Raw genomic sequence first — 26874 nt, 5'->3', positions numbered from 1 at the left:
TTTACAGAGATCAAATTTTTTAATGGAAAAGTAAAAATTACTTTAACAGACTCAACCCCTTCTGTAGACACCATGCTCTTCTCCTGAGGCACAAGGGGTGTGGTCCCTTTCTCTGCCTGGGTTCCCTGACTGCCTCCCATACCCCCTGCAGACAATAGAGAGAGACCAGACATCAATCAGTCGCTGGATTCCACCTGACATTTATAATCATTTGTCTTAAAGTCTATGTGGAAGCTGTACTCTGCCGCAGGCCCCTCTGTGCAGGGTACTCCCCGTTTGTGCAGGGTGCTCCCCGTTTGTGCAGGCCCTTCAGTGCAGGGTACTCCCCCATCTGTACAGGGTACTCCCCCCCGCCTGTGCAGGCCCCTCAGTGCAGGGTACTCCCCCATCTGTACAGGGTACTCCCCCCGCCTGTGCAGGCCCCTCAGTGCAGGGTACTCCCCCATCTGTACAGGGTACTCCCCCCGCCTGTGCAGGCCCCTCAGTGCAGGGTACTCCCCCATCTGTACAGGGTACTCCCCCCGCCTGTGCAGGCCCCTCAGTGCAGGGTACTCCCCCATCTGTACAGGGTACTCCCCCCGCCTGTGCAGGCCCCTCAATGCAGGGTACTCCCCCATCTGTACAGGTTACTCCCCCCGCCTGTGCAGGCCCCTCAGTGCAGGGTACTCCCCCATCTGTACAGGGTACTCCCCCCGCCTGTGCAGGCCCCTCAGTGCAGGGTACTCCCCCATCTGTACAGGGTACTCCCCCCGCCTGTGCAGGCCCCTCAATGCAGGGTGCTCCCCCATCTGTACAGGGTACTCCCCCCGCCTGTGCAGGCCCCTCAGTGCAGGGTGCTCCCCCATCTGTACAGGGTACTCCCCCCGCCTGTGCAGGCCCCTCAGTGCAGGGTGCTCCCCCATCTGTACAGGGTACTCCCCCCGCCTGTGCAGGCCCCTCAGTGCAGGGTGCTCCCCCATCTGTACAGGGTACTCCCCCCGCCTGTGCAGGCCCCTCAGTGCAGGGTACTCCCCCCGCCTGTGCAGGCCCCTCAGTGCAGGGTGCTCCCCCATCTGTACAGGGTACTCCCCCCGCCTGTGCAGGCCCCTCAGTGCAGGGTGCTCCCCCATATGTACAGGGTACTCCCCCTGCCTGTGCAGGCCCTTCAGTGCAGGGTACTCCCCCATCTGTACAGGGTACTCCCCCCGCCTGTGCAGGCCCCTCAGTGCAGGGTACTCCCCCATCTGTACAGGGTACTCCCCCCGCCTGTGCAGGTCCCTCAGTGCAGGGTACTCCCCCCGCCTGTGCAGGCCCCTCAGTGCAGGGTGCTCCCCCATCTGTACAGGGTACTCCCCCCGCCTGTGCAGGCCCCTCACTGCAGGGTGCTCCCCCATCTGTACAGGGTACTCGCCCCGCCTATGCAGGCCCTTCAGTGCAGGGTACTCCCCCATCTGTATAGGGTACTCCCCCCGCCTGTGCAGGCCCCTCAGTGCAGGGTACTCCCCCCGCCTGTGCAGGCCCCTCAGTGCAGGGTGCTCCCCCATCTGTACAGGGTACTCGCCCCGCCTATGCAGGCCCTTCAGTGCAGGGTACTCCCCCATCTGTACAGGGTACTCCCCCCGCCTGTGCAGGCCCCTCAGTGCAGGGTACTCCCCCCGCCTGTGCAGGCCCCTCAGTGCAGGGTGCTCCCCCATCTGTACAGGGTACTCCCCCCGCCTGTGCAGGCCCTTCAGTGCAGGGTGCTCCCCGATCTGTACAGGGTACTCCCCCCACCTGTGCAGGCCCTTCAGTGCAGGGTGCTCCCCCATCTGTACAGGGTACTCCCCCCGCCTGTGCAGGCCCCTCAGTGCAGGGTGCTCCCCCATCTGTACAGGGTACTCCCCCCGCCTGTGCAGGCCCCTCAGTGCAGGGTGCTCCCCCATCTGTACAGGGTACTCCCCCGCCTGTGCAGGCCCCTCAGTGCAGGGTACTCCCCCCGCCTGTGCAGGCCCCTCAGTGCAGGGTGCTCCCCCATCTGTACAGGGTACTCCCCCCGCCTGTGCAGGCCCCTCAGTGCAGGGTGCTCCCCCATATGTACAGGGTACTCCCCCTGCCTGTGCAGGCCCCTCAGTGCAGGGTACTCCCCCATCTGTACAGGGTACTCCCCCCGCCTGTGCAGGCCCCTCAGTGCAGGGTACTCCCCCCGCTTGTGCAGGCCCCTCAGTGCAGGGTGCTCCCCCATCTGTACAGGGTACTCCCCCCGCCTGTGCAGGCCCCTCACTGCAGGGTGCTCCCCAATCTGTACAGGGTACTCGCCCCGCCTATGCAGGCCCTTCAGTGCAGGGTACTCCCCCATCTGTATAGGGTACTCCCCCCGCCTGTGCAGGCCCCTCAGTGCAGGGTACTCCCCCCGCCTGTGCAGGCCCCTCAGTGCAGGGTGCTCCCCCATCTGTACAGGGTACTCGCCCCGCCTATGCAGGCCCTTCAGTGCAGGGTACTCCCCCATCTGTACAGGGTACTCCCCCCGCCTGTGCAGGCCCCTCAGTGCAGGGTACTCCCCCCGCCTGTGCAGGCCCCTCAGTGCAGGGTACTCCCCCATCTGTACAGGGTACTCCCCCCGCCTGTGCAGGCCCTTCAGTGCAGGGTACTCCCCCATCTGTACAGGGTGCTCCCCCTGCCTGTGCAGGCCCCTCAGTGCAGAGTACTCCCCCCGCCTGTGCAGGCCCTTCAGTGCAGGGTACTCCCCCATCTGTACAGGGTACTCCCCCCGCCTGTGCAGGCCCCTCAGTGCAGGGTGCTCCCCCATCTGTACAGGGTACTCCCCCCCACCTGTGCAGGCCCCTCAGTGCAGGGTGCTCCCCCATCTGTACAGGGTACTCCCCCCGCCTGTGCAGGCCCTTCAGTGCAGGGTACTCCCCCATCTGTACAGGGTACTCCCCCCGCCTGTGCAGGCCCTTCAGTGCAGGGTGCTCCCCCATCTGTACAGGGTACTCCCCCCGCCTGTGCAGGCCCTTCAGTGCAGGGTACTCCCCCATCTGTACAGGGTACTCCCCCGCCTGTGCAGGCCCCTCAGTGCAGGGTGCTCCCCCATCTGTACAGGGTACTCCCCCTGCCTGTGCAGGCCCCTCAGTGCAGGGTGCTCCCCCATCTGTACAGGGTACTCCCCCCGCCTGTGCAGGCCCCTCAGTGCAGGGTACTCCCCCATCTGTACAGGGTACTCCCCCCGCCTGTGCAGGCCCTTCAGTGCAGGGTACTCCCCCATTTGTACAGGGTACACCCCCCGCCTGTGCAGGCCCCTCAGTGCAGGGTGCTCCCCCATCTGTACAGGGTACTCCCCCCGCCTGTGCAGGCCCTTCAGTGCAGGGTACTCCCCCATCTGTACAGGGTACTCCCCCCGCCTGTGCAGGCCCCTCAGTGCAGGGTGCTCCCCCATCTGTACAGGGTACTCCCCCCGCCTGTGCAGGCCCCTCAGTGCAGGGTACTCCCCCATCTGTACAGGGTACTCCCCCCGCCTGTGCAGGCCCCTCAGTGCAGGGTACTCCCCCCGCCTGTGCAGGCCCCTCAGTGCAGGGTGCTCCCCCATCTGTATAGGGTACTCGCCCCGCCTATGCAGGCCCTTCAGTGCAGGGTACTCCCCCATCTGTACAGGGTACTCCCCCGCCTGTGCAGGCCCCTCAGTGCAGGGTACTCCCCCCGCCTGTGCAGGCCCCTCAGTGCAGGGTGCTCCCCCATCTGTACAGGGTACTCCCCCCGCCTGTGCAGGCCCTTCAGTGCAGGGTGCTCCCCCATCTGTACAGGGTACTCCCCCCGCCTGTGCAGGCCCTTCAGTGCAGGGTGCTCCCCCATCTGTACAGGGTACTCCCCCCGCCTGTGCAGGCCCCTCAGTGCAGGGTGCTCCCCCATCTGTACAGGGTACTCCCCCCGCCTGTGCAGGCCCCTCAGTGCAGGCTGCTCCCCCATCTGTACAGGGTACTCCCCCCGCCTGTGCAGGCCCTTCAGTGCAGGGTACTCCCCCATCTGTACAGGGTGCTCCCCCTGCCTGTGCAGGCCCCTCAGTGCAGAGTACTCCCCCCGCCTGTGCAGGCCCTTCAGTGCAGGGTACTCCCCCATCTGTACAGGGTACTCCCCCCGCCTGTGCAGGCCCCTCAGTGCAGGGTGCTCCCCCATCTGTACAGGGTACTCCCCCCCACCTGTGCAGGCCCCTCAGTGCAGGGTGCTCCCCCATCTGTACAGGGTACTCCCCCCGCCTGTGCAGGCCCTTCAGTGCAGGGTACTCCCCCATCTGTACAGGGTACTCCCCCCGCCTGTGCAGGCCCTTCAGTGCAGGGTGCTCCCCCATCTGTACAGGGTACTCCCCCCGCCTGTGCAGGCCCTTCAGTGCAGGGTACTCCCCCATCTGTACAGGGTACTCCCCCGCCTGTGCAGGCCCCTCAGTGCAGGGTGCTCCCCCATCTGTACAGGGTACTCCCCCTGCCTGTGCAGGCCCCTCAGTGCAGGGTGCTCCCCCATCTGTACAGGGTACTCCCCCCGCCTGTGCAGGCCCCTCAGTGCAGGGTACTCCCCCATCTGTACAGGGTACTCCCCCCGCCTGTGCAGGCCCTTCAGTGCAGGGTACTCCCCCATTTGTACAGGGTACACCCCCCGCCTGTGCAGGCCCCTCAGTGCAGGGTGCTCCCCCATCTGTACAGGGTACTCCCCCCGCCTGTGCAGGCCCTTCAGTGCAGGGTACTCCCCCATCTGTACAGGGTACTCCCCCCGCCTGTGCAGGCCCCTCAGTGCAGGGTGCTCCCCCATCTGTACAGGGTACTCCCCCCGCCTGTGCAGGCCCCTCAGTGCAGGGTACTCCCCCATCTGTACAGGGTACTCCCCCCGCCTGTGCAGGCCCCTCAGTGCAGGGTACTCCCCCCGCCTGTGCAGGCCCCTCAGTGCAGGGTGCTCCCCCATCTGTATAGGGTACTCGCCCCGCCTATGCAGGCCCTTCAGTGCAGGGTACTCCCCCATCTGTACAGGGTACTCCCCCGCCTGTGCAGGCCCCTCAGTGCAGGGTACTCCCCCCGCCTGTGCAGGCCCCTCAGTGCAGGGTGCTCCCCCATCTGTACAGGGTACTCCCCCCGCCTGTGCAGGCCCTTCAGTGCAGGGTGCTCCCCCATCTGTACAGGGTACTCCCCCCGCCTGTGCAGGCCCTTCAGTGCAGGGTGCTCCCCCATCTGTACAGGGTACTCCCCCCGCCTGTGCAGGCCCCTCAGTGCAGGGTGCTCCCCCATCTGTACAGGGTACTCCCCCCGCCTGTGCAGGCCCCTCAGTGCAGGCTGCTCCCCCATCTGTACAGGGTACTCCCCCCGCCTGTGCAGGCCCTTCAGTGCAGGGTACTCCCCCATCTGTACAGGGTGCTCCCCCTGCCTGTGCAGGCCCCTCAGTGCAGAGTACTCCCCCCGCCTGTGCAGGCCCTTCAGTGCAGGGTACTCCCCCATCTGTACAGGGTACTCCCCCCGCCTGTGCAGGCCCCTCAGTGCAGGGTGCTCCCCCATCTGTACAGGGTACTCCCCCCCGCCTGTGCAGGCCCCTCAGTGCAGGGTGCTCCCCCATCTGTACAGGGTACTCCCCCCGCCTGTGCAGGCCCCTCAGTGCAGGCTGCTCCCCCATCTGTACAGGGTACTCCCCCCGCCTGTGCAGGCCCTTCAGTGCAGGGTACTCCCCCATCTGTACAGGGTGCTCCCCCCGCCTGTGCAGGCCCTTCAGTGCAGGGTGCTCCCCCATCTGTACAGGGTACTCCCCCCGCCTGTGCAGGCCCCTCAGTGCAGGCTGCTCCCCCATCTGTACAGGGTACTCCCCCCGCCTGTGCAGGCCCTTCAGTGCAGGGTACTCCCCCATCTGTACAGGGTGCTCCCCCTGCCTGTGCAGGCCCCTCAGTGCAGAGTACTCCCCCCGCCTGTGCAGGCCCTTCAGTGCAGGGTACTCCCCCATCTGTACAGGGTACTCCCCCCGCCTGTGCAGGCCCCTCAGTGCAGGGTGCTCCCCCATCTGTACAGGGTACTCCCCCCCGCCTGTGCAGGCCCCTCAGTGCAGGGTGCTCCCCCATCTGTACAGGGTACTCCCCCCGCCTGTGCAGGCCCTTCAGTGCAGGGTACTCCCCCATCTGTACAGGGTACTCCCCCCGCCTGTGCAGGCCCTTCAGTGCAGGGTGCTCCCCCATCTGTACAGGGTACTCCCCCCGCCTGTGCAGGCCCTTCAGTGCAGGGTACTCCCCCATCTGTACAGGGTACTCCCCCGCCTGTGCAGGCCCCTCAGTGCAGGGTGCTCCCCCATCTGTACAGGGTACTCCCCCTGCCTGTGCAGGCCCCTCAGTGCAGGGTGCTCCCCCATCTGTACAGGGTACTCCCCCCGCCTGTGCAGGCCCCTCAGTGCAGGGTACTCCCCCATCTGTACAGGGTACTCCCCCCGCCTGTGCAGGGTGCTCCCCGTCTGTGCAGACCCTTTAGTGCAGGGTACTCCCCCATCTGTATAGGGTACTCCCCCCGCCTGTGCAGGCCCCTCAATGCAGGGTGCTCCCCCATCTGTATAGGGTACTCCCCCCGCCTGTGCAGGCCCCTCAATGCAGGGTGCTCCCCCATCTGTATAGGGTACTCCCCCCGCCTGTGCAGGCCCCTCAATGCAGGGTGCTCCCCCATCTGTACAGGGTACTCCCCCCGCCTGTGCAGGCCCCTCAATGCAGGGTGCTCCCCCATCTGTACAGGGTACTCCCCCCGCCTGTGCAGGCCCCTCAGTGCAGGGTGCTCCCCCATCTGTATAGGGTACTCCCCCCGCCTGTGCAGGCCCCTCAGTGCAGGGTGCTCCCCCATCTGTATAGGGTACTCCCCCCGCCTGTGCAGGGTGCTCCCCCATCTGTATAGGGTACTCCCCCCACCTGTGCAGGGTGCTCCCCCATCTGTGCAGGGGACTCCCCATGCCTGTGCAGGCCCCTCAGTGCAGGGTACTCCCCCATCTGTGCAGGGTGCTCCCCGTCCGCGGTCTGCACATACCTGTCTCAGTAGGACAGCTCCTCAATGTCTTCTCCCTTCCTCTGCTATGATTGGAGGCCTGGCCTCCAATTACAGCGCCTGTCGTTTTAGCCAATCAGGTGACGGGTAACAGATCTGAGCACCTGATTGGCGGAGAGGCGGTTTAGCTTTAGGAAAGAGAAAATTCATTCACTTTTCTAACACAGCTGAGTGACCTGGGAGCGCCCAGCATGCGCTCGCAGGTCACCTTTCTGACGCCTATTAGAGCCTCTGGCTCCAATCAGGTGCTTCAAAACCACCTCCCGCTGCTGTAATTCAGGCGCCCAGCGTCGGAAAAGGGTCCGGGAGCCTGAATAGGTGGTGGCAGCCATAGATAAATTCATGCAATGCATCAATCTATCTATTGGTGCTAGAGGGGGGTGGCTGGAGAGAGGGGGCGGTGCCCGTGCGCCCTTATGCACACACCGCCACTGCTTCTATCCCTTCATCAGATGACAATTCTGTTTCAATGGTTGATGAATCTGATAACACAACTAAGAGAAGAGAAATACGGGGGTTACCACCACTGGGCAACCGCCTGAAAATGCTAATTGCCTGGCTATTCTGCTGAGCCTCTGGCTTTAGTATTTTCATTGGCTCAAAGTGATTACACAGATCAGGAAAGTCGGGGGAGGGGACAGAAGAGGTTCTCGGTATAAATACTGACCTCATCTATCCAGTTGTTGGAGAGGGACACGCGGGTGAATATTGGGGGCACCTCCATAGCTGACTATGCCATCCATGTACCATCTACCATCCCCCGCCTGGCAGTTCAGGGGTCCTCCGAAATCGCTCTACAAAGACAAAGCCCGGTATTAGGAATCAGCATTGTATACACCATAGTACCCCCCTCCCCCAATACACTATATGGGCAAAAGTCTGTGCACCCCGACCATCCCCCATATGACAGCTTGTTGATCATCCCATGACACAACCATGGCCAATAATATGGAGTCCCCTCCCCCCATCATATCTGTATATACAATGTTCTCTCTATATTGGGGTGTCCCCCCTCCCCCATCATATCTGTATATACAATGTTCTCTCTATATTGGGGTGTCTCCCCTCCCCCCATCATATCTGTATATACAATGTTCTCTCTATATTGGGGTGTCCCCCCTCCCCCCATCATATCTGTATATACAATGTTCTCTCTATATTGGGGTGTCCCTCCTCCCCCCATCATATCTGTATATACAATGTTCTCTCTATATTGGGGTGTCTCCCCTCCCCCCATCATATCTGTATATACAATGTTCTCTCTATATTGGGGTGTCTCCCCTCCCCCATCATATCTGTATATACAATGTTCTCTCTATATTGGGGTGTCTCCCCTCCCCCATCATATCTGTATATACAATGTTCTCTCTATATTGGGGTGTCACCCCTCCCCCATCATATCTGTATATACAATGTTCTCTCTATATTGGGGTGTCTCCCCTCCCCCATCATATCTGTATATACAATGTTCTCTCTATATTGGGGTGTCCCCCCTCCCCCATCATATCTGTATATACAATGTTCTCTCTATATTGGGGTGTCTCCCCTCCCCCATCATATCTGTATATACAATGTTCTCTCTATATTGGGGTGTCCCTCCTCCCCCCATCATATCTGTAATTTATTAGTGTACACCTAACACTCCCCTCCCCCCAGACTGACAATGCTTTGCCCCCTGCCTGGACTCATCACATCAACATCTGCCTAGATCACCAATATCCCTACACCAGTACCACCAGTACCCCTATACCAGTACCACCAGTACCCCTATACCAGTACCACCAGTACCCCTATACCAGTACCCCTATACCAGTACTACCAGTACCCCTATACCAGAACCACCAGTACCCCTACACCAGTACCACCAGTACCCCTACACCAGTACCACCAGTACCCCTACACCAGTACCACCAGTACCCCTATACCAGAACCACCAGTACCCCTATACCAGTACCACCAATACCCCTATACCAGTACCCCTATACCAGTACCACCAGTACCCCTATACCAGTACCACCAGTACCCCTATACCAGCATTACCAGTACCCCTATACCAGTACCCCTATACCAGTACCCCTATACCAGTACTACCAGTACCCCTATACCAGTACCCCTATACCAGTACTACCAGTACCCCTATACCAGTACTACCAGTACCCCTATACCAGTACCCCTATACCAGTACTACCAGTACCCCTATACCAGTACCACCAGTACCCCTATACCAGCATTACCAGTACCCCTATACCAGTACCCCTATACCAGTACTACCAGTACCCCTATACCAGTACTACCAGTACACCTACACTAGTACTACCAGTACACCTAAAACAGTACCACCAGTACCCCTATACCAGCATTACCAGTACCCCTATACCAGTACTACCAGTACCCCTATACCAGTACCCCTATACCAGTACCCCTATACCAGTACTACCAGTACACCTACACCAATACTACCAGTACCCTTAAATCAGTACCACCAGTACTACCAGTACACCTACACCAGTACTACCAGTACACATAAACCAGTACCACCAGTACACCTACACCAGTACCACCGGTACCCCTATACCAGTACCACCAGTACACCTACATCAGTACCACCAGTACCCCTACACCAGTATCACATCACACCAAGAACAAGGATTATCGTTCCTGCAATATCTGCCTGGATCACCAGTACCCCTATACCAGCACCCCTATATCAGAACCACCAGTACCCCTACACCAGTATTTATTGTGTAATGCATACTGCATAGGCATGTGCACAGGGTGTGCCTGGGCTCACCATAATCACCCCATGTGGTGCAGATTCCCCCTGTTTAGACCTCTAAAATTTCACCAAAGCCCCCTAAAGGCCCCTAAAAAAATTACAAAATAAAGTAAAAAAATAAAAACTGCTGCAAGCAATCTCTTCCCTGCTGACAGTATATATACACATAGAATAGGCTGTGCACACCTCTGGTGTAATGTCATGTCTGTCCCCATGAAGCCTGGCTGAATAATCCCAATGTTTACATCCCTATATCCCGGCTTATTTCTAAGACATGGAAGTTGTCGGGCCCCCAAATCACAGGAGCAGCACGCCTCCTGATACAAAAGCCCCCCCCCCCTCCCCCATGAACAATGCGTTCTCTCCCCGGACACACGTCCCCATCAGGATTCTCACTCCACTGTCACCCCTTTCCTCTCATACTCTGGGCTACAACAAAATGGCCGCCCAATACAACAAAACAGATGAGCTCTTCCGTTTAGGGTTGCCACCTGTCTGGTTTTGACCCGGACAGTACGGGTTTAGAATGCTGTGTCCGGGTTTACCTCTGCCTGACACCCGGACCCCAGTGCCACTGACAGGGGGTACCATGGAGCCTCCTGTAGGGGCCCCAGCACACAGGGGGACCAGGACAGTCAGGGGATCGGAGCGGCGGGGGGGGGGGGCAATTACAGAGGAGGGGGGGCAATTACAGAGGAGGGGGGCAATTGCAGAGGAGGGGGGGCAATTACAGAGCAGTCAAAACATAAGGGAGAGAGAGAGCTGACAGGCAGCTGCTGGTGCGGAAGTTTTTAATAAATGAAATTGTTTAAAGACAATCCCCTCCCTCTCCATGTCAGAGCTGTATATGTCAGTCTGTGAAGTCAGCTGTCCCCTCCCCCCTCCGATCCACGCTGCTCTCATCACTGAATCTCTGGAGGAAGCCAAGGATACACAACCGTGGGAAACTGCAGTGAGCTGTCAGATAGCCTGGGATGCTGTGACCAATCAGAGCATTCCGGAGGCTTAACCACGCCTCCACCATCAGAGGCTGACACTTCACATGAGTTTCCCGCGGCTCTCTGCTTCCTCCAGAGATTCAGTGATGAGAGCAGCGTGGATCGGAGGGGGGAGGGGACAGCCGACTTCACAGACTGACATATACAGCTCTGACATGGAGAGGGAGGGGATTGTTTTTAAACAATTTCATTTATTAAAAACTTCCGCACCAGCAGCTGCCTGTCGCCTCTCTCTCTCCCTTATGTTTTGACTCCTCTGTAATTGCCCCCCTCCTCCTCTGTAATTGCCCCCTCCTCCTCCTCTGTAATTGCCCCCCTCCTCCTCCATAATTGCCCCCCTCCTTTGTATTTGCCCCCCCTCCTCTGTAATTGCCCCCCCCCCCTACCCGCCGCTCCGATCTCCCTGCTGTACGGGCCCCCCCGTGTGCTGGGGCCCTGTGGTACCCCCTGCTGGCTGCCATGGGGGTTATTGGAGGGAGGAGGATTTGTGCTGGTAGGGGAAGAAGATTTGTAATAGGAGGGGGTGGGGATAATGGCACCCCAATCGAGAAGCGAAACTTCTTTTGGGTGACAGGCATCCTGCGATTCTGTTTACGTGATTTTGCCGCGATTTGTCGGGGGTGCCATGCCGTGCGCCGCTAAAGTGTTCAGGTTTGGCTTGAAGAAAAGGTGGCAACCCTACTTTCCGTTGTCCTGAAAGAAATCCGCTCAGTGGCCATTTTGTTGTAGCCCATGTCCTGGAAATTAGCGGGGATGCCAGGATGTAAACAGTTATCCAGCCAGTCTTCAGGGGGACAGGAAAGGCCGACAGATCTGACATTTGTAATAAAGAATATTTTTTACAAATGGCGCCCTCTATGTGACACTACAGGGGCCCCTTTCATGTAATAGGGGAACTTAGCCCATAATAAGGCAGGGGTGGTCACCGTAACCATGGAAACCAAATGTAACCTGTGGTGAAAACTGGGATTTCCTTTGGCTGCATTCTGTAAACACTTTTCACTAAAACTGAATCTAGAAATCTCTGATCTATAACTGGAATTCCTATTCTGGGTGGAGACGGCGAGATTTCTGCATTAAAAGCCCTTTACAGCTCTGGCCCTCGAGGGCCGCCTATGGACAAGGTGTTGGAGGGGACAGAATGATCCCACCGTACCTCCATTGCTGCCGTCCTCCACCTAGAGGAATCCTATGGGAGTGGGGGCGGAGCCTGGCCCCCGAGGGCCACCTAATGACAAGGTGTTGGAGGGGACAGAATGATCCCACCGTACCTCCATTGCTGCCGTCCTCCACCTAAAGAAATCCTATGGGAGTGGGCGGAGCCTGGCCCCCGAGGGCCACCTATGGACAAGGTGTTGGAGGGGACAGAATGATCCCACCGTACCTCCATTGCTGCCGTCCTCCACCTAAAGGAATCCTATGGGAGTGGGCGGAGCCTGGCCCCCGAGGGCCACCTATGAACAAGGTGTTGGAGGGGACAGAATGATCCCACCGTACCTCCATGGCTGCCGTCCTCCACCTAGAGGAATCCTATGGGACTGGGCGAAGCCTGGCCCCCGAGGGCCACCTATGGACAAGGTGTTGAAGGGGACAGAATGATCCCACCGTACCTCCATGGCTGCCGTTCTCCACCTAGAGGAATCCTATGGGAGTGGGGGCGGAGCCTGGCCCCCGAGGGCCGCCTATGGACAAGGTGGTGGAGGGTACAGAATGATCCCGCCGTACCTCCATGGCTGCCGTCCTCCACCTAGAGGAATCCTATGGGAGTGGGCGGAGCCTGGCCCCCGAGGGCCACCTATGGACAAGGTGTTGGAGGGGACAGAATGATCCCACCGTACCTCCATGGCTGCCGTCCTCCACCTAGAGGAATCCTATGGGAGTGGGGGCGGAGCCTGGCCCCCGAGGGCCGCCTATGGACAAGGTGGTGGAGGGTACAGAATGATCCCACCGTACCTCCATGGCTGCCGTTCTCCACCTAGAGGAATCCTATGGGAGTGGGCGAAGCCTGGCCCCTGCAGACTGGAGTTCTGCACATCTCATTATGGAGAGTACATCCGGATTGGATGTAGCCGCCATAACTGGGAGGAGTTATAATTCGCTGCCGTTCTCTCCCCTCCTCCACCTAATGACAGCTAATAGATGATCAATAAAGTCCCAATACACAGATGGGTGACCATAGCAACCAGTCCCCGCCCACCCTCTGTGTCTGCAGAGCTCTCATTGGCTTCTGCAGATGACAGTTTTTAAAAGAAATCCCTTATTGAAAAGCTGAGAGATTTACCGTATTCACCATAATATACCGACCTTGTTTAGCATTATATCAGCTCCCAATGTCTAACAGTTTTACTGTATTCACTCAAATAGACTGGATTGTATGCAAAACAGCTTGTGACATCCCAGTGGGAGGAGCCAACGGTAATATGATGCAGTGCTGCCCTCTGCTGGGTATCATTTGTTCCTGAGCATCGCGAAATTTATAAAAAATAAATAAATAAATATATTAAAAAATATATATTTAAATACAGTATCTATCTATCATAAATAGACAGATATAGACTGATTATGTATATACAGTATATAGAGGATTTTAAGAATCATATTTCAGTTCCATGAAGACGAGGCTGCTGGAGTCACAGGTCACAAAGCTCCCACACAAGGGGGGAGGGGTGATCTTACTTATCAGTCATGTATTTGCAGTTACAAACCTCCCTGAATGGTGTCTGTCAGTGACAGTTGGGAAGTGGCAGTTTATTTTTAGCTGATCCCAATGATATTTGAAAATTGCAGCCAGCTGTCTAATATGAAGGTCCTCAGCCTTGTATTATAGCTTTGTGAATGAAGCCTCTCTGGTTCGGTTGCCCCGGGGATGTGTACATCTGATTTGTACCCGTCTGCACTGACTTAGAGGATCCCCTTATTTCTGGTTATACATCCGTCCGTTACATAAGCCCATTTCCAGCTGAACTCTCACCCAGCAGTTTCCCTTGACAACGACATTACCCACAATTCTCCGTATTCACCAGAACAGAATGACCTTGTTTACCACAATATCAGCTCCCACTGTCTAACAGTTTTACCGTATTCACCATAATATACTGACCTTGTTTTACCTCCCGCTGTGATGTCACAAGATGTAAACCACTTGTCTTGGTAAAGAAGTTCAGTCTATTAGGGTGAATACATCTTGTGACATCACAGTGGGAGGACTGTTATATAAGGAAGTGCTGCCCTCTGCTGGGTATCATTTGTTCCTGAGCATCGCGAAGGTAGGTTCACCTTTTCTCCTCTCCCGAGTCCCGGGACAGATTTCCACCCAACATACCCAGAATAATCCGACATCACACATTTCCCTGCTTCTCATTTACAAAAATAAATCAACATAAAAAAAAAAAAAAAAAATCTGATGGGAAAGAAAATCCCTCCAGACTTATCATTGTTGATCATTGTTATTGGAGCATTGATATCACAGAGAGGATTTTACATATTATATATCAGATTGATAAGAGTCTCCATTACATGAGAGAGAGATATTTTATATATATATATTTATTAAAAAGAAAAAAAAATTACATATATATATATATATATATATATATATATATATACACACACACACAGACAGTAAAACATATATATTTAAATACAGTATATACACATTTTCTATATAATATTTCATAGATGTAATAGATTGATTATGTATATACAGTATATAGGCGGGGGGAGGGGTTTTGTTTTTTCTATATTTGAATCCAAACTGAACTTCCAGGTAAAATCAGATTTCAGTTCCATGAAGACGAGGCTGCTGGAGTCACAGGTCACAAAGCTCCCACACAAGGGGGGAGGGGTGATCTCATTTATCAGTCATGTATTTGCAGTTACAAACCTCCCTGAATGGTGTCTGTCAGTGACAGTTGGGAAGTGGCAGTTTATTTTTAGCTGATCCCAATGATATTTGAAAATTGCAGCCAGCTGTCTAATATGAAGGTCCTCAGCCTTGTATTATAGCTTTGTGAATGAAGCCTCTCTGGTTCGGTTGCCCCAGGAATGTGTATATATAATTTACATTCAAATTTCCACTGACTTGGAGGATCCAGTTATTTCCGGTTATACATCTGCCCATTTCCAGCTGAACTCTCACCCGGCACTTTCCTTTGACAACGACATCACCCACAATTCTCCAACAGTTTTACCGTATTCACCATAATATACTGACCTTGTTTACCACAATATCAGCTCCCACTTTCTAACAGTTTTACCGTATTCACCATAATATACTGACCTTGTTTACCACAATATCAGCTCCCACTGTCTAACAGTTTTACTGTATTCACCATAATATACTGACCTTGTTTTACCTCCCACTGTGATGTCACAAGATGTAAACCACTTGTCTTGGTAAACAAGTTCAGTCTATTAGGGTGAATACATCTTGTGACATCACAGTGGGAGGACTGTTATATAAGGAAGTGCTGCCCTCTGCTGGGTATCATTTGTTCCTGAGCATCGCGAAGGTAGGTTCACCTTTTCTCCTCTCCTGAGTCCCGGGACAGATTTCCACCCAACATACCCAGAATAATCCGACATCACACATTTCCCACAATTCCCTGCTTCTCATTTATTCATTCATTTACAAAAATATATCAAAAATTTTTTTTTTTTTTTTTTTATAAATTTGATGGGAAAGAAAATCCCTCCAGATCTCTCATTATTGATCATTGTTATTGGAGCGCATTGATATCACAGAGAGGATTTTATATATTAAATATCAGATTGATAAGAGTCTTTATAACATGAGAGAGAGATATTTTATATATATATTTATTAAAAAGAAAAAAAATTTACATATATAAAATACATAAATATTAATATATATATATATATATACACACACACATACAGTAAAACATATATATTTAAATACAGTATATATACATTTTCTATCATTCATAGATAGATGTAATAGATTGATTATGTATATACAGTATGTAGGGGAGAGGGGTTTTGGTTTTTCTATATTTTAGTCCAAACTGAACTTCCAGGTAAAATCAGATTTCAGTTCCATGAAGACGAGGCTGTCTGGAGTCACAGGTCACAAAGCTCCCACACAAGGGGGGAGGGGTGATCTTTCTTATCAGTCATGTATTTGCAGTTACAAACCTCCCTGAATGGTGTCTGTCAGTGACAGTTGGAAGTGGCAGTTTATTTTTAGCTGATCCCAATGATATTTGAAAATTGCAGCCAGCTGTCTAATATGAAGGTCCTCAGCCTTGTATTATAGCTTTGTGAATGAAGCCTCTCTGGTTCGGTTGCCCCAGGAATGTGTATATATAATTTACATTCAAATTTCCACTGACTTGGAGAATCCAGTTATTTCCGGTTATACATCTGCCCGTTTCCAGCTGAACTCTCACCCGGCACTTTCCTTTGACAACGACATCACCCACAATTCTCCAACAGTTTTACCGTATTCACCATAATATACTGACCTTGTTTACCACAATATCAGCTCCCACTGTCTAACAGTTTTACCGTATTCACCATAATATACTGACCTTGTTTACCACAATATCAGCTCCCACTGTCTAACAGTTTTACCGTATTCACCATAATATACTGACCTTATTTACCTCCCACTGTGATGTCACAAGATGTAAACCACTTGTCTTGGTAAACAAGTTCAGTCTATTAGGGTGAATACATCTTGTGACATCACAGTGGGAGGACTGTTATATAAGGAAGTGCTGCCCTCTGCTGGGTATCATTTGTTCCTGAGCATCGCGAAGGTAGGTTCACCTTTTCTCCTCTCCTGAGTCCCGGGACAGATTTCCACCCAACATACCCAGAAAAATCCGACATCACACATTTCCCACAATTCCCTGCTTCTCATTTATTCATTCATTTACAAAAATATATCAAAAATTTTTTTTTTTTTTTTTATAAGTTTGATGGGAAAGAAAATCCCTCCAGATCTCTCATTATTGATCATTGTTATTGGAGCGCATTGATATTACAGAGAGGATTTTATATATTAAATATCAGATTGATAAGAGTCTTTATAACATGAGAGAGAGATATTTTATATATATATTTATTAAAAAGAAAAAAAAATTACATATATAAAATACATAAATATTAATATATATATATATATATACACACACACACATACAGTAAAACATATATATTTAAATACAGTATATATACAGTTTCTATCATTCATAGATAGATGTAATAGATTGATTATGTATATACAGTATATAGGGGGGGGAGGGGTTTTGGTTTTTCTATATTTTAGTCCAAACTGAACTTCCAGGTAAAATCAGATTTCAGTTCCATGAAGATTAAACTGTCTGGAGTCACAGGTCACAAAGCTCCCACACAAGGGGGAGGGGTGATCTTATTTATCAGTCATGTATTTGCAGTTACAAACCTCCCTGAATGGTGTCTGTCAGTGACAGTTGGAAGTGGCAGTTTATTTTTAGCTGATCCCAATGATATTTGAAAATTGCAGCCAGCTGTCTAATATGAAGGTCCTCAGCCTTGTATTATAGCTTTGTGAATGAAGCCTCTCTGGTTCGGTTGCCCCAGGAACGTGTATATATAATTTACATTTAAATTTCTGCTGCTGCTGACACCGGGATTGGCTGATTTGTACCCATCGGCACTGACTTAGAGGATCCCGTTATTTCCGGTTATACATCCCCCCGTTACATAAGCCCATTTCCAGCTGAACTCTCACCCGGCACTTTCCTTTGACAACGACATTACCCACAATTCTCTATAGGTGGCGCTCTGAAAGCCTTTACATTCCATCAGTTTAGAGTTATCTGTGAATGGCGGCCCCAGAACAATTGATGTCATTGGGGTGTGTGCGCCCCCTACCTCCTAATATGTGCACCCCACACACGCTTAAATAGTAGCCCCGCCCCTAATTAGTCCCACTCTGATTTAGGACCTTCAAAATGTTCCTCATTGAAATAATCTACAACTCTTTATAAGAATTTCCGGTTTCGGGTGGGGATGGGATCGAACCTCAGTTGGCGTTTTTACTGCCATCTGTGATTTGTTTGCTAGACTTTCCCTCACTTCCTTTCCTCCTGGGATGACAGGAAGTGCGGGAAACCTTCTCAGGCAGGAAAACAAGGAAAACCTCAGAAAAGTTTGAGCCCCGCCCCCACTCCATCCAAATCCAAAAGAAAATGTTTTGGAGTGAAGTTTCGCTTTACAATCTGAACATCTACTTACCTTTTATTGTTTATTTTTATAGGTTCAAAGTGATTTTTTACCAGTGAGAGGAGAGAGGAGTTTTTAGGAGAGAGGAGATTACAAGAGAAGATAGGAGTTTTTAGGAGAGAGGAGATTACAAGAGAAGAGAGGAGTTTGGAGTTTGTAGGAGAGGAGATTTTAGGAGAGAAAAAAAGAGGAGCAAGGATGAGTATCCTTAGTGTAGCGGAGTGCGGAGAATTCCCAGATGTGATGGGAATGAGAATGGAGAATGAGAGAGAAGTGAAGGAGAGGGGAGGATTCCTGAACAAAGCTAGAGAAACGATGGAGGAAATTAAGAGAATAACTGTGGAGGGATGGAAGAAATGGTGTGCGATGAAAGCAGGCTGGGAGAAAGAAGGAGAGCAGCTGACCAGAGGAGAAGCTGAGATGGAGGAGAAGAAGGATGAGGAGTGTAAGGTGGAGGAGCAGACAGGCGGGGAGCTGAAGAAAGCAGAGGAGAGAGAAGGAGGAAAGGAGAGAGAACTTTTACAGAAAGCTTATGCATTGAAAGCACAGTGGAAGAAAGAAGGAAAAGAGCTGACCAGAGAAAGGAAAAGAGCACTTTTACAGAAAGTGCGGGCAAGAAGAGCCGAGATAGAAAGGAAAAGAGAACTTTTACAGAAAGCTTATGCATTGAAAGCACAGTGGAAGAAAGAAGGAAAAGAGCTGACCAGAGAAAGGAAAAGAGCACTTTTACAGAAAGTGCGGGCAAGAAGAGCTGAGATAGAAAGGAAAAGAGAACTTTTACAGAAAGCTTATGCATTGAAAGCTGACTGTGAGAAAGAAGGAAAGCAGATGACCAGAGAAAGGAGAAGAGAACTTTTACAGAAAGTGCGGGCAAGAAAAGCCGAGATGGAAAGGAAAAGAGACGAGGACCAAAAGGAAGTCGGCCATGATGAAGGCGGAGACAGACAGGTAAGTACATGTTCTTGCATATAGAATATATAAAGTGAAGGGGTGACATTGCCTTCCTGGAGGGTTACACATCAGTAGGAGAATATGTAGCTGGTTGGGTATAAAATATCCGTATTTTATAGACAACAGGGATTGTTGGGGGACCTTCTCATGTCCCTCATATCCATATGGAAATCCATAGAAGTGATCAGTAGGCAGAGCTCCTCCAATGATCAGATAGATTAGATCTAGAGCAGATATAGAAGGATGTAACCATGCAGGAAGGCAATGAATGGACTATATAGAAGGTGACCCTTCCTTCATTGTTGGATAGTTCAGGAATGAGCGGCAGGGAGGCTCCGTACCTAAAGACAATTTTTCCGAGTGAAATATAGGAAATACACCCCATAAAAGTGTTGTATTTGTGTCAGATGAAGAGGTTTAATCATGGCTAAAGTTTGATTCCTTTATTATCAGGTCCCGGCTATGAAGACGGACACGTTCATTGACCAAGACTTGGATGACTTTGATGCTGATTCCAAAGCCAGTAGCGTCTCAGCCATCAAAATGTAAGTATCTTCATTACAGTTTCCTTTGTACAATGTAACATATTCATTGATGATGGTAAGATTAGGAACACGAGCAGCACCAGCCCACCCTTCTCACCAGGTCAGGGCCCCTCGGGTCAGGTTTGGAAGAAGAGAGTCATGGGAGGTAGTTTTGCTGCCATTTGGCTGTGCATAGTAACATTCATTCATTTTGTTTCCTGAATATTCTAAACTGATTTCCGATCCAGATGATCATTGCTCTGGATTATTGGACAAAGGCAAAAGTGCCGCTAATATCTTACTTGGGAGACATCAGGTCCCATGACCCTACAATATTTATTCCACTCGCCTGAAGAGACAACGCCTGGTGGGCAAACCTTATGGCAACAAAGAACCCATTGGCTAGATCAGGGGTCTCCAAACTTTCTAAGCAAAGGGCTACTGTCCTTCAGTCCCCTGGTATTAGTGCCCCAGAATTGGTTTTAATGGGACAAATAGTGCCCCATTGATGGTGTCAGTTGGTGGAATGGTGCCCCATCATTGGTGTCACTAAGGGGAATAGTGCCCCATTGATGGTGTCAGTTGGTGGAATAGTGCCCCAGCATTGGTGTCAGTTGGTGGAATAGTGCCCCAAGGGCCAGATAAAGACAAGCAAAGGGCCACATCCGGCCCCCAGGGTGCAGTTTGGAGACCCCTGGGCTAGATGATGATTAGAAGTGATATATGTAACTCCCAGCAGCCCACTTTATGAGGAAATAACCAGATAGCCAGATCTGCCTCATATCCAGTAGGACCATATAATATCCTATCCAGACACTAACGGCATTGTAGATTATGCTGAAGGTCTAGATATTACACTAGTTGTATATTTAGTTGGAGGGGTTAGGACTGTCTACTACAATCGAGCATTTCCACACTCCTACAGGATCTCCATTAGATGTATAGGAAGTGGAGTCAAGGCTGAAGGTTTCCAGTCAGCAGGTAGCATGTGCTTTGCTGATTATAGCTCTATAGGACTGAGTCAATAGGGGGCATGTTGGACCTCTGCAGAGAGATCAGTTCTTCCCCACAGAGAATAAGAATTCCACTCCACACCTGCTGGCCGGGGACTGGCTTTAGAAAGAAAACATACTGGTAGACATTGAACACCTTCTGTTTGATGCGCCTGGAATACACTTGGCTGATTGAAATGGAGGGTTCAATTGGGCTTTCATTTTGTACAAATTAGATCTAAAATACACTGAATTGGGCAATGCGGGAAAATGTTACATACATGAACATAAATGTATAATCCATGTACACTGCATCATTTTGTTTCCTTTCTTGTCTTACTAATCTCTTCTTTCTCTTACAGTGATATTTCTGACAAAGAGTCTGAGATAACCAAGGCCTCACATCCCCACCATGATGCCTTTGATGATGAATCTGGTCTGAGCAGTGTCGCTATGATCGATGGAAATGGGAATCTACCCCTTTTTGACGGATTTTGGATGAAGAGTGAGACAACCAAGGCTTCACAGCCTCGCCATGATGACCATGATGATAAATCTGGTCTGAGCAGTGTCGCTATGATCGATGGAAACGGGAATCTACCCCTTTTTGACGGATTTTGGATGAAGAGTGAGACAACCGAGGCCTCACAGCCCCGCCATGATGACCATGATGATAAATCTGGTCTGAGCAGTCTCGATATGATCCCAGGAACCGGGAATCTACCCCTTTTTGACGGATTCTGGATGAAGAGTGAGACAACCGAGGCTTCACAGCCCCGCCATGATGATAAATCTGGTCTGAGCAGTCTCGATATGATCCCAGGAACCGGGAATCTACCCCTTTTTGACGGATTTTGGATGAAGAGTGAGACAACCGAGGCTTCACAGCCCCGCCATGATGACCATGATGATAAATCTGGTCTAAGCAGTCTCGATATGATCCCAGGAACCGGGAATCTACCCCTTTTTGACGGATTTTGGATGAAGAGTGAGACAACCAAGGCCTCACAGCCCCGCCATGATGACCATGATGCCTTTGATGATGAATCTGGTCTGAGCAGTTTCGCTATACTCCCAGGAACCGGGAATCTACCCCCTTTTGATGGATGTTGGATGGACATCCATGATGTGGAATGCAATACAAGCAGCAGTTCTCCAACCAACACGTAAGTTTCTTCATTAGAATTTCCTTTGTACAATGTAACATCACCAATGATGGTGTACTGATGGTTAGATCAGGAACACGATCACCAGGCCAGTGTGTAAGAGGGGCACTGTGATTGGCTGGATGTTGGCGCCAAAGCACTACTTCCTGCCCCACTCCTATTCTTTCTCTAGAACACTATCCCTCCTGCGAAGGGAAACCGTCCACCATATTGTGTCCTCTCCATGCCTGAGGCCTTCACATGACATTCCTGGCCATTTATTTTTATATCCCAAGGAAGGAATGTCCACACAAGTGACTAGATTTGCTGCACTTTACTGATGGAATTCAGGGAATGGTATAAGTCACGTCACATCAACATACATTCCAGAGTCACTTGACAATACATAGTCAATCACATTTAGTGGGCGCTCCACAGTAGTCACATGTGGAAGCATATCCAGCACTTTATGCAGCCATCTCCCTCTAACAGTCTCTCCTTCCATCCGGGGACATTAGTACTCACTGCAAAAAGATCTTTGTAGTCACCTCCTTCATGGGTACATCTCTCTTGGGACATCCGTGGGAAAAGACTCACTCAGGGAACTCTTGGTCTGTCCTAATAGGCCTTTTGCAATCCACCCTAGCCTACACCTCCATAAGGGTCAGAAAATCTGCAGCTGACTCTCCTGGTGCAAGTCTACTCCTCCTCGGCCTCCTGCCCTGTCTACAGCCTCCATGTGCTGGTTACATCTATGCTGGTGTGGGGTGCTTGGCTCCCATGTCCCAAGTGCAACTAGGACTCCTCCCATCCTAGCTTATAACTTATAACTGGACATCACTACAGGAGGGCTCTAAAAGGGGCCTAGCACCTGATGACACTCTCTGCTGTAAAGAGACACTATTCTGGCACTGAGTCACCTAGTGGCAGACTAGCTAGGTCATGTTGGACCTCTGCAGAGAGACCAATTCTTCCCCACAGAGAATAGGAATTCCACTCCACACCTGCTGGCAGGGGACAGGCTTTTCCTTTTAGTCAGTGTAGTCAGACATCGAACACCTTCTGTTTTGATGCGCCTGGAATACACTTGGCTGATTGAAATGGAGGGTGCAATTGGGCTTTCATTTTGAACAAGAAATTAGATCTAAAATACACTGAATTGTCTTCATGGGCGACGTGAGGAAAATGTTACATATGCACATGAATGTATTATCCATGTACACTGCGCCATTTTATTTCCTTTCTTCTCTTACTAATCTCTTTTTTTTCTCTTCCAGTGCTAATTCTGACTGTAAGTCACCCTCACAGCGAGACCATGATGAGGATGATGACGAATCGGGTCTGAGCAGGCTCGCCATGGGCCCCACAATCAGGAATATAAAACACCTGGATGAAGTAAGTATCCTCTATTCTTCTTACATGGCTGAAAAGACTCACCTCTGTCTGGTTCAGTCTTTAATCACTTTAGCCCCGGAAGATTTGGCTGCTCAATGACCAGGCCATTTTTTGCAATTCGGCTCTGCGTCGCTTTAACCGACAATTGCGCGCTTGTGCAAAGCTGTACCCAAACAAAATTGACGTCTTTTTTTTGCCACAAAAAGAGCTTACTTTTGGTGGTATTTGATCACCTCTGCGGTATTTACCTTTTGCGCTATAAACTAAAAAGAGCAACAATTTTGAAAAAAAGACACTATTTTGTACTTTTTGCTATAATAAATATCCCCAATTTTTGTTTTTTTGAAAAGCTTTTTTTTCCTCAGTTTAGGCCGATATGTATTCTTCTACATATTTTTGGTAATAAAAATCGCAATAAGCGTATATTGACTGGTTTGCACAAAAGTTATAGCGTCTACAAAATAGGGGATAAATTTATAGCATTTTTATTAATTTTTTTTTTTTACTAGTAATGGCGGCGATCTGTGATTTTTATCGGGACTGCGACATTATGGCGGACACATTTTTTAAACCATTGACAATTATACAGCGATCAGTGCTATAAAAATGCACTGATTACTGTGTAAATGTGACTGGCGGGGAAGGGGTTAACACTAGGGGGCGATCAAGGGGTTAACTGTGTTCCCTAGGTGTGTTCTAACTGTGGGGGGAGGGGACTGACTATAAGAGATGACAGATCGTGGTTTCTAACTATTAGGAACTCACGATCTGCCTCTCCTCACAGAACAGGGATGTGTGTGTTTACACACATCCCTGTTCTGCCTCTCGTGCCTGCGATCGCCGGCCACGAGCATCGGCACCTCCGCAATACAGCGCGCGCCTCCAGCGGCGAGCGTGCGCCTGCTATCCCGCTTAAAGGAGGCGACGTGCAGCTACGACAGCTCGTGGGATCGTACCGACCTGCCGCAGTATAATGACGGCGGCTGGTCGGCAAGTGGTTAAAAAACAGTAACAGTTTGTTCCAGAGGAAGGCAAAAAAAACTGCTGTCAGGGATCGGGGGGTGGGGGGGGGGGAGTTTCGTCTCATAAAGACAGATTCCTCGGTGACCTCACACAGGCAGTTGGTGCAATTCCCTGGATCAAACTATTTCCTCTTCAGCTTAATCAGTCAAGCAATGGGAGGAATGCAGAAACTTCAACCAACCAATCAGAAATCATCTATTGCTTCACCTGCTTTAAACTGAAGGACGTTATATGATAGATCTGTTTTATGTCATTCTGGAGCTTCTATGATAATGAATATGACTTTTTTTTTCATTAGTTTTGGATCGAGTGTGAGATCCCCGCTGTGCCACCATCAGATCGCATCACCAGAAGATTAGACATCCATGATGCGGAGTTTTGGATCGACAGTGAGATGTCCTCTGTCCAACCACCAGATCGCATCACCAGAAGATTAGACATCCATGATGCGGAATTCAGTTCTCCAACCAACACGTAAGTTTCTTCATTAGAATTTCCTCTGTACAATGTAACATCACCAATGATGGTGTACTGACGGTTAGATCAGGAGGATAATCTGTAGTGATAGTAAGATTAGGAGCAGCAACAGCCCCCCCCCCCCCCTTCCCACCAGGTCAGTCCATCTCGGGTCAGGACTGGAAAAACTGGGTCATGGGAGGTATTTTTGCTACTCTTAATGCAAAACGTTATATTGTATTCTTTGCACAAAGTTCATCTAAGATTACTCTAATGGTAAATTAATTATGTAAAGTGTTAATGTCCATGGCAACCAAACTGAAATTATCATTCAGTTGGTTTCCTGATTTCGGATCCAGATGATCATTTGATGCTCTGGATTATTGGACGAGGCCAATCACTAATAACTTACTTGATGTCAAGTCCCATCACCCTATGATATTAATTCCAATCACTGGAAGAGAAAACGTCTGGTGGGGAAAAGTGACAAGAACCTCTTGGTTAGATGAGGATGATTAGTGGTGACATATGTAACTACCAGCAGATCACTTTATGAAGAAATAACGAGAGAGCCAGATCTGCCACCTATGTAGTAGGACCATATAATATCCTTCCATCCAGCCATTAATGGCATTGCAGATTATGCTGAAGATCTGGACACTAATGTATTCCCCTAGGTGTATATTTGGGTGTGGGGTTAGGAGTGCCTAGTACAAACAGTGGTATGTCCTGGTGATTCGCTTTACAAGTTTTTTTAGTTAAGTTGTATACAGCCAAGAAGCCTCATTTAAAGTTAAAATGGGCTACATTGTCATGTTCCTTCTAGCCGTATGAGTAGCTATCTCTTTCCCTGAAACACAGACTAGACTCCGGCATGTGCAATATTCAGTCATGTCCATGGAGTTTTCCTTACTTTCTGGCCAGAATGTGGCAGAGGAAAGGGGAGAAGCAAGACCGCAATACACCACCAAGGCTGCGGCCACGCTTGCTTCCTTCTTGACCCGGCACATCAGCCCAGGCTTAGAAATGATCTCTCTCAGTCCTTCTAATGACAACATTTTACAACATCTCATAACTTTAGTAAAACAGAGCAAATGATTTACCTTGTAATTTCTCTTACAGGAGTGAAGTAGCTGCGGACCAGGAGCATGCATACCCAACTTCGTCCTGGCCTAACATCATGACACAACGGACACAGAACGCTGGACTATTCACACGCTTTATGGGAGTCCTCCCGATTATCTGGAATATCAGACCATATTAGTAAGTATCATTACCTGTAGTTATCTAGGATAAAGAAAGGCCCCTGTCTATGAAGTACGATCTCCCATAAACTGGAGCCGTTTTGGATTAGAGTAGGGGAGAACAAAACCCTCTGGTAGCTGGAGGACATTTTGGAGGGGACCAAATCTCAGCTCATATGGAATTTCTCCAAAGTTCCAGATCTTTGATGAATGTTCCTTTCTTAGTGAATGAGGAAGGGGGGAGATGTGGGATGTTTTGTCCAGGGGGGTGAATAGTGATTAGGAAAGGTTTTCCAGCTTGTTTGGCAGTGGTTGGTCAGCCCAGTTGGGATGTCCCATTAAGTGTTCCTCTAACTTCCCTCAGGGATCCCAGTAAAGTAATGTTCTCCTTTTTGGCATTTGTACTTGGCAGTACCTAAAATGACTTCGCTCATGGCACCAGCCAAACATATAGAGAGGGTTCCTATACCGAGCGCCAAAACCTCAGCCAAGTATCTGGCCAACTGCTTCTGTGGAGAAGACTACCTTATATAAATGGACATTTTGGGAATTGGCATAAACTGATCAGTACTACAAAACTGAGGGACGTCTTTAATGTAGATGGAAGGCCATAGTCGTGTGTAACATTCTGTAACGTCTTTTTTTTTTCTCTTTCCACAGGACCCCTGGCTTTATAGTTTCCGGACCCCTCACAACGTGAGCAGATGATAGGTGTGACCTGAAACTTGGATGGGCGGGGACAGGACACATCACCTGAAAATGTCTTCCCATTCACACAGAACAACTTTAAAAACATTATAAAAATTTCTACTCATCTTTAAAGGAGGAACTCCATGCAAAACACAAAAAAGATGGCCTCCAAAATCCATACCAGACCTCCATCTGAGCATCCAGCTCAGCAGGCCAAGAAAGGGGGGAGGGGGGTGAGCGTTGCCCGCAAATCCCCACAACTGCCAGGTCAGGGTTGTCCCAGGAAGCGACGACCCTTATCCTCATTAATACAGGGACAGTGCTTTGCCAGGGGGGGGAAGGGGGACCCCCCTTTGCAAATTCCACTCCCCATGCTGAGGGCTTGTGGCCTGGTATGGCTTAGAAGTGAGGGGTTACATGCTCACCCCCTCTTTCCTGGCCTGCCAGGCTGG

General features: G+C 50.6%; 1 long non-coding RNA gene across 1 annotated transcript; it reads right to left on the bottom strand.

Moving 5' to 3' along the window:
• LOC141141629 (uncharacterized) lies at positions 1 to 25816 on the bottom strand. Its single transcript, XR_012244176.1, has 3 exons — positions 25592 to 25816; positions 7663 to 7789; positions 1 to 145 (listed from the first exon to the last, which is right to left on the bottom strand). It is a non-coding gene; the product is annotated as an uncharacterized lncRNA (long non-coding RNA).
• Positions 25817 to 26874: the final 1058 nt, after the last annotated feature.

This window comes from Aquarana catesbeiana, linkage group LG04 (assembly GCF_042186555.1).
Source record: "Aquarana catesbeiana isolate 2022-GZ linkage group LG04, ASM4218655v1, whole genome shotgun sequence".
NCBI classification, from domain to species: domain Eukaryota; kingdom Metazoa; phylum Chordata; class Amphibia; order Anura; family Ranidae; genus Aquarana; species Aquarana catesbeiana.
The sequence above is the reverse complement of the archived record's forward strand: the minus strand, read 5'-3'. Positions and strand labels throughout refer to the sequence as shown.